This window comes from Mycteria americana, chromosome 7 (genome assembly GCF_035582795.1).
Source record: "Mycteria americana isolate JAX WOST 10 ecotype Jacksonville Zoo and Gardens chromosome 7, USCA_MyAme_1.0, whole genome shotgun sequence".
NCBI lineage: Eukaryota > Metazoa > Chordata > Aves > Ciconiiformes > Ciconiidae > Mycteria > Mycteria americana.
Genome location: NC_134371.1, coordinates 22956595 through 22969640, shown reverse-complemented (window position 1 = coordinate 22969640; position 13046 = coordinate 22956595). Strand labels below are relative to the sequence as shown.

Genomic DNA, 13046 nt, shown 5'->3' with positions numbered 1-13046 from the left:
TATGTGGTAACTAAAAATTTGCTAGATTAACAATCGTAAACAGAGCTAGCTTTAGTTTCACATACATACTAATTTCCAATAAACACACACTCGTTTTGCTAAGGACGTTATTGTTTATCTGATAAAATAATACAAGTTTGATATTTATTTTAAAAATGTGTAATGGAGTGTTTCTCCAGTGCTGGGCCACAGACAGCTCAGAATTATTACGTATGTAATGCCCTAACTTCTGTTGAATGAACTGCATGAACTTAGCATGAACTTACACAGCAGTCTTACCAGAGTCAGCAGACTGGATTACTTATCTCTTTCAGACTACTTAAAGGAACCAGGCTCACCAGCAACCATAGGAACGTCTAGCACCTGAGGCTCAGTCAGTTCATTAGGAATGTTCAGTTTAAGATGCTTATCAGAAGACATGAAGAGAAGGAAGCTTAGGGAGAAACAAAAGAACATGACCAAAAAATACAGACTCCCTTCTCTTTCCCTTCTGCTGCAAAAACCCCACAGTCCACTGAACTCTGGTAACTCTGAATGCATCCATGATCAGACCCTAAATAGCTCTGAAACAAAGAAAGGAATAAAGATGACAGAGTTTACATTTTATACATTTTTCTAGGTACATACAAATGATTTTAGAGTCCACAGTTGAGGAAATTAATTCTGGTTTTACAACTCTGTGCCAAAACCTTTTTGAAGGTTATACAGTCACATTTAGAAGTCTGCATTCCAGATGTTCCAGGTTCCTAAGTGCCATTTTCACAAGGAACTTTGGTACTTTATCCCCAAGCCCCCCTGATTTTCAGAAGCCTTTTAAGGTATTTTTGGAAGTGTTTCAAATTAACCATAGATAATCACTGTTGCAATTACTGCCTCTTCACTTTTCCTCCTTGTTCAAAAGAATACCTTGGACAAGGACTTGGCTCTTAGACTGGCTTGTGAGATCAATACTGCAAGATTTGAACAGAAGAATTTTTAAATATATTCATTTGCAAATTAGCTGTACTGCAATTTCCTTTGGAGTAGCAAAATAAATGTATTCTTAGAACATTTGTTTCAGTATAGTTTGTTGCCAATCTAGATTATATGAGAGGAAAAAAAAAATTACTTCAGTAAACAACCACGCAAGATACAAGAAAATGTGATTAAACATCTTATTTCCTCACCTGAAGTGACACAATATTCTATTCTAACATACAGTGAACACAATTTTAAAGAAGTGGGGACAAGACATCTTTGATACAGATCAACCTCTTCTCTAAAACCATGTGGGTTTGTACAGCAGTAAGAAGAGGTCAGGAACTCTGTTGAGAGCAGGTGGTAACATGTCCCGCTATTCCACTCCACTGACAGGAGAATATTCTTTGGCACTGACAACCTGTAATTGAGCTGACAAGCAGAGAAAAGAAGTCAGGTAAGACTAATGGCTCTATTTAACAGCAGTCTAAAGCAGCAGTTGCATCTGAAGTTGGCACTCTTTCCTGAAAAAAATTAACAGCAATTACTTGTTTTTTAAACGTGAGAAGTAATCTTACTAAAAATAATTTTAATGAGTGATAGTAAGAAACAGAGTCAAAACCAGGGCGGGATACTGAGTATATTCAGAGTATTTAAAGTAGCAAATGTTTCTCATGATGAAAATATCTGTAAAAGACATGAAACAGTAATGTACTTTTCCAACTCTCATCCTAGGCCACCAGCAGAGACCCCACAGTATGCTGACAGGACATCCTCATCTTTATGAAATAGCCTTTTCAGTCAAAACCATACATATCTGCTATCCCAAAGTATTATGCTATCTGATTATGTCAAATTATTACCTTCCAATGTTAATCAGCAGACATCAAAGCTGCAAAGTCTGCAACAAAATGTTTTATTCCTCTCCACAAACTATATCCTATCTGTAGAAGAACTATGAATATTTAATGATGTACAGTTTTCAGAAGTGAATGTTTTATTTTCGTTAATGTTTTCTATATTCTGGTTTCCAAAGGTCTTTTAAATCTGAACACTCAGATATTTCTGGAGTAAATAAATGCATTGTAATCATCTAAATGCACCAGGAGGTAATTTGTTTGAACTCCAAAACCTTCACATATTTTGATCTGTTAATATTAACTCATAATTCTTACATCTCTTGCACTTAACAGACAAGATTTTAGTAGCTGTACTCACATAGACTAATAACTTGGTGCACAAATAACTTATTGTGCAGGAAGTCCCCCTGACATAAATGGATACGTGATATTACTACTGTCTTCATTACTACAAAATTTATACGTGCTTAACTCCACGTCCACATGCTCTGAGCAATCACTTGTGGATAAAGACACCAGAGCCAGTAAGGCCATCTCAGCAAGCACATACAGTTTTTGAAGAACCTAACTTTTAGGAGGAGTAAGGGTATTAGAATGGCTCAAGAAATGGCACTATTTCACAAAAGCAGATGCTTTGTCCTTCTAGGATATGTCTGCAAAAGACACATTTTGGAAGCTTCTATAATAAACATGACATACATGCTCTGTGTGTGTACACACCAAACACATTTGTATCTAAATAAAGGATACATAGATGGGTATTTCCATGTGTAATTAAAATGTCCATTCAAAGAACACTTCAGTAACAAAGTACAGCATTAAAAAATTAAGAAATTACAGGTTTAAAGTTGCACACGTAGTCCACTGACAGCACAATTAGCTGTGGGGGGAAATTATACTTGCTCACATAGTCATAAATAGCCAGCACTTTGTTGAAGAAAAGCACCTGAAACTTGACAATTCACAGGTAGTTTGTTTTCTTCCAGTTATTTTCTAAACAGAGAAACTTGCACCAAGCGATTTCTTATTAAAAAAATCAAAACACCTACTTGCATAAAAAGTCAGAGGAAGGAAAAAAAGACTATGGTATTTCTCTGCGATGACAGTGCATACAGCTAATTTTCTTCTGCAAGTATCACCTCTGTTTTCAACGGAACAAATAACCAGACGAAGTGTCAAACCTGTTTCAGCTGTCCAGGTGAGATATAGGGAAGGAAGAAGGAAGCATGAAATTACCCAGGACGAATCAATAACATGTTATTTGACTTTACAGGCAGAAGTAAACATCATTCGAGCTGTAATTGAATTAATGCAGCATTTTGGATAAATCCAATTTGCATAGGATTTGCTGTTGCAGGAACCTCTACCCTGCAATGTTAAACCCAGTCTCCCCTGACAGTATTTTTGAACTGCTGATAAGGCTTCCTGCATGAACAGGCAACAGTCTGATTCCTCATTCCATCAACTTTCACTCACATTCTCTGGGCGCCAACGAAACACACAGGTATGTATTACCAAAAATGTTACAACAGTTCTTAAAGGAAGGACAAACTTATCTATGCTATTTATGCAAAAAGGAGAAGAAATAAGCACTGACTAACTAGGCTAGTTAAGTAGCAGAAAGACTTGTTAACAGGATTGACGTAGGATTGTCTGACGTTAATAAAAAATAAAAAAAAAAGGAACAGTAAGAAAAGTCTGAGGGACAAAGAACACTAACACTCTCGAGCACACGTAACAAACTGGGAAATGAAGGAGAAGTAGATGAAAATATATTAAAAATCATAGCTACTTCATAGCTGTAGCATCTGACTTCTGACACTAGTCATCACTTACATAAAAATGTGACTAGACAAAAAGGACAGCTCTCCACTTGAAGTACATTTGTCCACTAAATGCCCTGTGACAGACCTGAAAGAGAGTCCTCATGAAGACATACCCATTGCTTCTTCCTGTCTGCTGCTCTACCATAGCCGGACATGGAAGATGCGCTGACATCTCAAACTGCATTAATGGCCTCCGGCGAGTGGCCAGGGCACCCATTAGCTTACCCTTCTCAAGATTCCTCAAAAGTAGGCTGACTGCAAACTGGGGCTGTGTAAGAGGAGGCCAACTCCAGAACAAAGGATTTACACAGTAAAGAACAGACTGCCAGCATGCCATGCAGAATCCTACCCTGAAGGAGGATAATAGACAACACTTCATTCCAACTTCATCCCACGCTAAGTTTTACTCTGCTCTCATATATATCCATTTTATGATAACAACTTCACAGAACTACTATCAATTAGCCTTTTCCTGAATAATTGAATTCAGGTAGACTTAATATCATCTATCATGAAATTTAGTAATTGTTAGTGCAACAGAACTACTGATATAGTTTTCATTTAAAAAAAAAAGTAACTTCTACTATGTTTGCAACTCAGAGTTGACAACAAAGACAGGCTGGTAAAACAGTCATGATAAATTGCAAATGCAAAAAATTCACTAATTCAATCTGAGTACTGCTTTTTAATCAGCAGGGAGTTTGTTTTTTAAGAGCAATTTATACAGATTTTAGATAATCTTTGTTTTGGTCAGGATTTAAGAAGTCTCTGGAAATCTCCCATCTTTTCCCAGCCTTCATTCTTCTAGGAGAAGCAATTACGTACAGAGAAACAACCTATGATTAATTAACCACTTTTTAAAAATGCACTCTCTAGTTAGAAATAGCTGAATGCTTCCTGATAAAGTGGATATTATTCTCAGCCAACAAAACAAAAATTAAGGGTATTGGTTAAGCACTGCTCTACCTCACCTTCAGATTGCAGGTTATCATCTTCCCTTCTGCAGGGTCTTGATCCCTTGAGAATGCTTTACAGCCTCTTGGCTATCCAAGGACCATCACTTTAACATCTAATTATCATTGTAAACAGCCACTGCAAACATCAGCAAACTTCAACAGAGCTTCCAAAGGGCAATATGTAACACAGCACAGTCAGTTTATATTAAGGTTAATTGGTCTTTCAGGAACTCATAGCATTTGCTAAAATAAAATACAACTGCAGTCTAACAAAGTGATTTTGTTCCTTTGTCTCAAAGCTGAAAGACTAAAAAAGCTAGCTTCCTTGAAGGGCAACAGGGAAGCATCTAGGGCATATTTGGCCATAACTGATAAGTTCCACACTTACTTTGTTCAACAGATGTTTAAAATGTATTTGCAGACTATAAAGCTGATTATTCACTAGTACTCTGTGACCAGACTATTTCTCAGCAGAGTTTTAAAGGGCAGTTTTATAAATAGACAATAGAAGATTCTTACCAAGAAATTGGACTTCTGGGTTTAAGAAACATATAATAGAGCATGCCAAAAAAGTCAAACGCCATTCAACTAACACTACAAGACCACTGGAAAGCACCAGAACAGGTCTCTAGAATAATTTAGGAAATTCCTGCTATAATCTTTGATTTGTGCTGTAGCTTAACACAATAGCTACACCAAAGCTTTGAAAGTGAAAGGTCAAAAAAATGAAATGAAGACTTACCAACTTACTGGTTTTAATGCTGTTTTGAGAAGAAGGAATGTTTAAATTAAGTTGGAATATACCTAATTTTTTCTATAAGCCCATGTAACGAAAGTGTCCATTCACATACATTGTTGGAGTGGCTCTGAAGTACTCTCTCCTTTACTGCAGTGATGAAAGCGGCAAGCCCATGGATGAACATGTTTGCTGTTCACACTGTTGGATATTAGTCCAGCTGTTGCTCTGGCTCACTACACCCATACTGTATGCTTAGAAAAGCAGAGTGAATATTTGTTATTACTGTATTGGTCAGATCACGTGTATAAGAAGCTGTGCCCAAAAAGAAAGTGAGACAGGACCAAGTTGCAGGCATACACCATACTTAACTGGTTATTGCAGACACAGATCTGTGTACATTTGATCAGAGCCTGCCTCACAGATAAGGGATCTGACACAGAAATTCTCTTAAGAATTTACTTAAGAGAAGATCAAGAGTAACTTCACTGAAAGCACATAATTCATATGACTATTACAAGACAAATATAAAAGAAATGAGAACCATGCCCAGTAAAAATATTCAAAATCAGGGCCTCGAACGCAAGCAATATTTATGTCAGGAAGCAAAACCACTATATATAATTGGAATACTTGCACTGACAGCTGCGTTACACTGCCCCTGTTCCAAGTAAAATCAACTGTCCTTTACACTTACTATTGCCTATGTAACTCTGTCTTATGGCTGCTTAACACATGGTCAATGAACAGGCTTTAAGATGGAGACTTTGGGGAAGTTGCTAGAAGCTTTATCAGTGGTTTTAACAGGGGTCAGCCCTTTCACCATCAGAACCTGCAGATTTGTCTAGATTGACAAGCTTACAACATTTTTGATTAGGCAAAAACACTTAATGGTGAGCTTGTTAAATCCCAATGTAGTTGCTCTCATTTAGAATTAAAGTAGCTTGCACTTTTAAAATTAATACAAACCAAAGGGACAGAGCTCTAGTTTAGACTAATTAAGAGCAAATCTAAAGCAATTCAGTTAAATCATCTAAAACCCCTGGATGGATGCATCCTGTTCAGAATTGACCTCCCAGAAGCAAGCTCTGAACTACTGGAGAGATCTCCCTCTCACCTACTTCAACATCTGGAACTAGCATTCAGAACTGCACGTAAAGTTTATCTGTGGAGATTCAGAAATTGTACTGGTCTAAAATCAGGGATTATGTATCTCTAATGCTGAAGAAGTCCCAAAGATAAATGGATGTAGCACTGGTATTTTAAAAGTTGATAACTCATGAATGTTCAAAGTCAGAATCAAATACTTTATTCCAATGGAAAGCTGAAATACTTTGCTTTACCCTGGTTTAATGTGTGAGTTTATTTTTTTTTACCAGCAATTGGTGAACTCATACAATAAACCAAGCCTACATGATACACCTAACGTCTAATACACCTTATACACCTACGCCTTATAATACGCCTTATACACCTACGTCTAACCTTATACACCAAAGGAAAGGACACAAGCACAAGGAAAAGCAAAATGCTAATTGAAATTAAGAGAGTTTTATGGCCCAGTGCCACCTAACCTGCCACTTTGAACAGTCAGTTCAAATTCTTCTAGGACCAGTTAACATTTAGAAAACATCAGTCCCAGGCTTGCATCTGGAAAATAAATTAGTCTTAGTTTAGGAAATTCACTACCTATCCTTATGAAATTATGCAGCAAGAAAGTAAAATTTGCAGCCTCACATGCTAAAAAGAGCTAGAAACTAGCAGTGCAATACAGTATTGTTTGGGGTTTTTTTATATATTGCACAACTACAAAATTGCTCACGTGAAAACGCTGCAAAATAACAGAACAGCAACAGAATTCTTGCCTACTTCTCTACTGCTTTTTTTTCTTTTCAGTAAATAAACGTTGCATCATAATGAATATGGGTTGTAAAACATCCTTGTTAAGCACACAGTAAGTCCAGCTCTCTATCTTCAGTTTTGATCCTGTTGCCACGATGAAGATAGATTGATGAAACTCGCTTTTCATTTGACAAGCTCAGAACCAAAACACAAGCATGACCCAAACATTGAGCTTCTCTACAAATTCTTCTGTGACAGCATTTAACTTCTAAAGCCTTCTAGAATTAAATAAGGATTAAATGTCGCTAACATCAAATGCGGACGGAAACATAAGTCTGAATAAATCTTCAGTGACACCAGCCTCTTTGTCCTAAGGGTCCAAAGGCGTCTGAACTATTATAAGGCATCATTTAAGGAAGAATCCCTAATTTTGATTTATTAAAAGAGGTGCTTACTGAAATACATGATTTTCACATTTACTTCCACAGAATAGTAAGTCATATGTAAGTTTTAATACACCCATGTTAAAATAAACATTAGAATCCCTCTGCAAAGGAATCATATTTTGACACACCTAGTGTCACCGTTAACCATTCACTGCAACGGGCACGTGGACTCTTACCCATAGGGAAGCAGAAAGGCAAAAATCCAAAGGATTTATTTCTTTGCACCACAAACCCTTTCCAGAGAGGGGAGAGGGTTCAACGGTTCAAGAGTATTCTGGGCTCTAAGGGCAGTTAATGCAAGATCAGGCAACTCCATGTGGAAGTCTCTGCTTCTTCCAGATTCTCCAAGATCTCATGGGTATCAGATTTGTGACAAAAGGAAAGTGAAAACCAGCATTATTGATTAAGATGCACCTGCAACACACTGGAGACAAATGTTTGCTTTAATCATGTGTATTCTCTTTAAAGGCCTTTGTGTCCCGTGTCTTGAAAAACAACATAAAAGTACAAGTTTAAGATAGTTAACTTCCTTGTCCAGCACTCAAAAAAAGCTAAGGAGATGACAGATTGAAGAAAATTATGAATCAAATTGTACATCTTTTCAGTGCACTAAAGGAAGCGCCGAGCTGCACTGTGTAACAATAGCAGTATGTAGAACGCTATGTGAAAAATGGGGTGGCAAAAATACCATTTTGCCACAAGCGTGAATGAACATTAAAACACCATCCCAGAGAGATACTATCGCTGATGGCCATTTGACAGGAGGTCACCCGTGATACTACGAGGCAATGCTATACAACCTCCTCATTAGTGTTATTTAAATAAATCACTTCAGCACTCATTACTTCCTCGGGCAATCCTGTGCTTATTGAAGGATGCTTCCACATTGCTCCCGCTGTGGCCTTACCATTTCCAGATCTGATTACCATCAGGACATAAAACTAGTCACCCTCCTCGGCCTCTTTGGGTATCATAGACATTGTTATTTAATATGTGAAAGATAACAAATGTCAGCAATAAAAGCAAAACAGGAAGAAAATAAATGAGGTAATGTTGATAAAGTGCAGTTTAAAAAAAGGTAGTTAAATAGGCAGCATCAAATGTCTTCGTCCCAGATTTTGAAGGCACTTAGCGCACAACTGTCAAAACTTTGGAAGAGAAAAATTTCTATTTTTTTCCTCTAGTGATAGAAAGGAAAAAACCACAATCCCAGCCTGAGGAACAAGTAACTCCGGGGCATTACCTCTGGCAGCCGGGCAACGACTTTTGGCGCCGGCAGCAAAGCAGCCAGCGATACTCAGGGCATGACCTGACCCGACCAGCGATGTTACAGGAGCACGGTCTGCCATCGGTCGCCCCGTTACCCCTTCGCATTCGAAGCCCCCAGAGCGGCGCCCACCGCGGGGGCAGAGCTGAGGCGGACGGCGCTTTCCGGCCGCCCTTCCCTCCGGGGAAGCTCCGTGTGTGGGGAGCGCCGCCGCCCGCCGCCGCCGAGGGAAGCCCGCGCACCCCGGCCGCTGAGCCGGGCCGCAGGGCGGCTCCCGCCCCTTCCCTCGAGGCGCTGTGAGGGGACGCGACAGAGGAAGCGGCAAAGCGCCGGGGAAGTGAGAGCCGGCTGGGGCTGCCCGCGAGGGGCGGCGTTGCCTGAGGGGGCCGGGGGCGGCGACAAACACCCTGAGGGGCGGCAGGGGCCTCTTCCCCTTCAGCGAGGCGCCGCCGGGCAGGTAGGACGGGCTGCCCCCTCCTTACCCCCGGGGCAGCGCTGGTCTGCCCCGGCGGCCGCCACGAAGCCGCCTGAAGCGAGAGAGAGACGCGGAGCTCCGGCAGCCCCCGCCGCGCCGCCGCCTCCCAAGACACGGCCGCCCGGGCAGGGAGCGCCCCCAGGCCGCGGGAAGGGCCCCCCGACGGTCACCGCGCCTTCGCGCCGCTTCTAGTCAGGGAGGAGTTACTCACCCGCTACGGACAGCGCCGTCCGCGGCCGCCCGATACCGACGCCCGCCAGGCACAGCCGGGGCCCGCCGGGCCCCGTGCTCCCCTCACCTCGGCGGGCCCGCGACCGCAGCGGAGCGCGCTCCCCCGGGTCCTAGCGCCTCCCGCGGGGCGAGGGGGTTCCGCACGGGCACAGCCCCGGCCCGGGCCGTGCCCGTGGGAAAAGAGGCGCCTTCTGGTGACGGCAGTTGCCGCCCGCCCGTCCGCCCGCAGGTGCTTTGCGTTACCCGGCGTGAGGGCCCTCCCCGGCGCGGGGCCGTTCAGCGCCCAGCGCAGCTGCCCCGGGCGGGCTGCGAGGGGACGCGGTCCTGCGGAAACATGCGATACCGAATTCATTTAACTCCCCTCGGTGATCAGGATGGGAAGCGGAGGTTACAGCCCAAGGGTGAAGCAATGTTAACGCTACTGCTCACCATCTCTTCTTTTAGAGCTGTCACGGCTCAACACATCGAGACAGGCACCATTTAATCCCAAACAAGCATTTTGCTCTCGGATCATGCACAAATTTTTCAGCTTCTCTGAATTTGCCCTTCTTGCTAAAGTTTCCCTTCTTATGAAACAGGGAATAGCATAAGGTGACAATCCAACTTTTACAAACATTTTTTTAAAGTTTGTAAAGTTTTTAATTATGAACCATAGAGAGTTTTACTGAGTAATTTGTTGTAGATCAACATGAAGATTTGTTGTAGATCAACATTCCTCTTGTACATGGAAGCAGAAGGAGCACAGGTATTGGAATAGATATCTAGGAGTATGGAATGGCTTGGCATCTTGTAGGAAGCTTTTAAGCTTGTAAATCTGAGTTTTGAACATCTGTCCACCTCATAACTTGTCCTCTCAGGTGCAAGAAAAAATCAAGTAATATACAAATCAAAAAGTTACCCAAATATCACTAAGGAAATGTGATACACACTGAAGGGAAGTAGATGCCAGTTATGTACTTTTTATATACTCCTATTATGAACCTGCATAAGTTATTCCTGATTTTTGAATAAGCACTTGGAGCTTGCATTCTAAACTGTTACAAAAATGTTCTGTTTTCAAAAGTGCAAGGAGTCCGTGCGTAGGCATGTGCATCCATGCGAGCATGCCCACAGACACCTAGTGAAAGCTGTGTGCTATTTAGCAGCATAAACATGAGGTGTGGGGCTATGCCAGTCATCCAGCTTCCTGCTAAGGCAACGGAGGGGAATAAGGACCTTCAGGGGGTAGTTCATCCCACCTTGTGCAGACACTGCGGGTCTCCGCTTTACCTGCATGGGAAAGCTGGACAACTGTCCTACATTAGGTAGGTATCTTTTTGATAGTTAATGTTTGGTGAAATTAATCCATTGTTTATATGCTGAAGCATGGAGATACACAGTTAAAATACAGAAACCACTTCGCCCCAGCTCTGTAGTGACATTTGATGCTTGAAGTTGGGTTTGATTTCAGTTCTCCTGGATAATGAATTGTGTGAGGATAGAAGTGGGTTGTGTGCATTCCAAATTAGGCACAATAAAACTACTGCATATTACCATGGACGTTCTATGTTTTACACATAAACTACTTTGTTGATTTACAATTTTTGAGATTTTTAGTGTTTGTGTATCCTACTGCAATAAATCCTGACCAATTTGGTATTATAAATCCAACAACACTGTCCTAGAAAGTAGGAATGAGTTACATCCAATCAGTTTTATTAGAACATTATAAAAATCACCCAAAATAGCTTTATACATATAAATAATGTTGTGCTTTAACTTTGAAAATACTGTGATGCTTTGTACCAGGACTACAGTGGGGGGAAGGGGGGATTTGATGTTTGGAAAGTGTGAATATATCTGTTTTTTCAAATGGTACTAGGTTATTCTAATTCTGATGAATCATGACATACTAGAACCTAAGAATTTCACTGATCAAAGGCTGAATATTCCTGTCCTGAACCTCACCCATCTGAAGGGGAAACTCCGTATGTGGAATAAAATTTTATTTTAGTTTAGTTTTTATTTAATAAAAAATCTCACTTATTTTTATTAACATGTAATGATGGCTTGAAACTTTCACTAGTTTGAAATGCTAATGATACTGTCCTAGAAGTGGCCCAGGGGGCAGCGAGTAGTGTAAGTGGCAAAGTATTCACAAAAAAGGCAAATAATATTGATCTTTTGCCTTTTTTTTTTTTAACATCTTCTTAGCATTTAAAAGAATCAAATATTCTGATTCCTGATGAATTTTGCATAGTTCAAGTTAGGAAGCAGGATACATTTCTTAAGAAGCCACTTTATAGGGGAGTTAAGACAGAAAAATTCATAATTTCATGTTAAGAAATATCATGGGGATGCCATAAATTTAAAAGCCAAGCAGTGCATATCCAATTCAGATTAGTACACAATGCATGTACGATTACAGAATTTAAAAGTTTACAGTTCTGTATTAAAGTCAATTTTAAGATGTATTTTAGTTGCCACTCATGACATGATAATGTATTTTAAACAGAACTCAACTTTGTTAGTGGAGCCTTGTCTAGCCTAGAGATTCATTTAAAGACCTAACTCATAGCTAATAGCTATTATAGCTTCCTTTCACTAGCAGCTGTATAGAAGTATCCTCTCAAAAATTAGTTTCATGATGTTATGAAATCCACACCAAATAACCATTCCTCCAAGTTGATTTATGACACGGTCATAGTGGCAGAAACCAGCAGAACTCCTGTGGTGCCTTGTCCCAAAACCTGGCACCGGGGAACCTCACGCTGTGGCAAATATAATGGTACCAATGGATAAGTTACATGCAGAGAACAAATCTGAAAGCACTGTGTATATGTGGGTGTGTATGTGTGTACGTGCAATGTGCACGTAGAACAAGGTCTGTAACACTGTTGATAAGCACAGTTGCAGATTGATGTATGTGGCTTGTGTGACCAGAAGGGGATAGAGATGCACAGTGCATTAGTACAGAGCCACGCAAGGCACCTGCAGGCAGTGCTGTATTCACTGGCTAGGTTCAGAAAATAACAGAGGAAAACAACGGGAGGAGTCTACCTGGCTCAGCCAGTTCCAACCTCTGCATTCAGTAGCAGCCACCGAGCAGAGGCCGAGTGAGAGGGATTTCCAAAACTGTTTTCAAGGGTGCACACTATGCACCCTAACAGGCCACACACCATAAACCAGCTAAACGCTTCAGAAGAAATACTATTTAAAACGCTGTCCAGGAAGATGAAAAGCCTCCATATGCCACAACCGAGAGTGAGAAGAATCAAGAGCATCTCACCGGTTAAAGGAAAATACCCAGGTGATCTTGGAAAGGATGACAGAGGACAGAAATGAAACCAGTAATAACAAACCCTTCCACTGTTATCAAGAATGCATGCCAGTTTATTTTCATATTTGCTCTAACTTTTACAGTTACTCAATGCGTTTATCAGAGCAAATTAACATTCTTTGTTCTTCAGC

The 13046-nt window shown here is 40.7% G+C and overlaps 1 long non-coding RNA gene across 1 annotated transcript; it reads right to left on the bottom strand.

Annotated features, from left to right (window-relative positions):
• Positions 1 to 604: 604 nt before the first annotated feature.
• Positions 605 to 4852, bottom strand: LOC142413065 (uncharacterized). Its single transcript, XR_012776676.1, has 3 exons — positions 4615 to 4852; positions 2867 to 3007; positions 605 to 1389 (listed from the first exon to the last, which is right to left on the bottom strand). It is a non-coding gene; the product is annotated as an uncharacterized LOC142413065 (long non-coding RNA).
• Positions 4853 to 13046: the final 8194 nt, after the last annotated feature.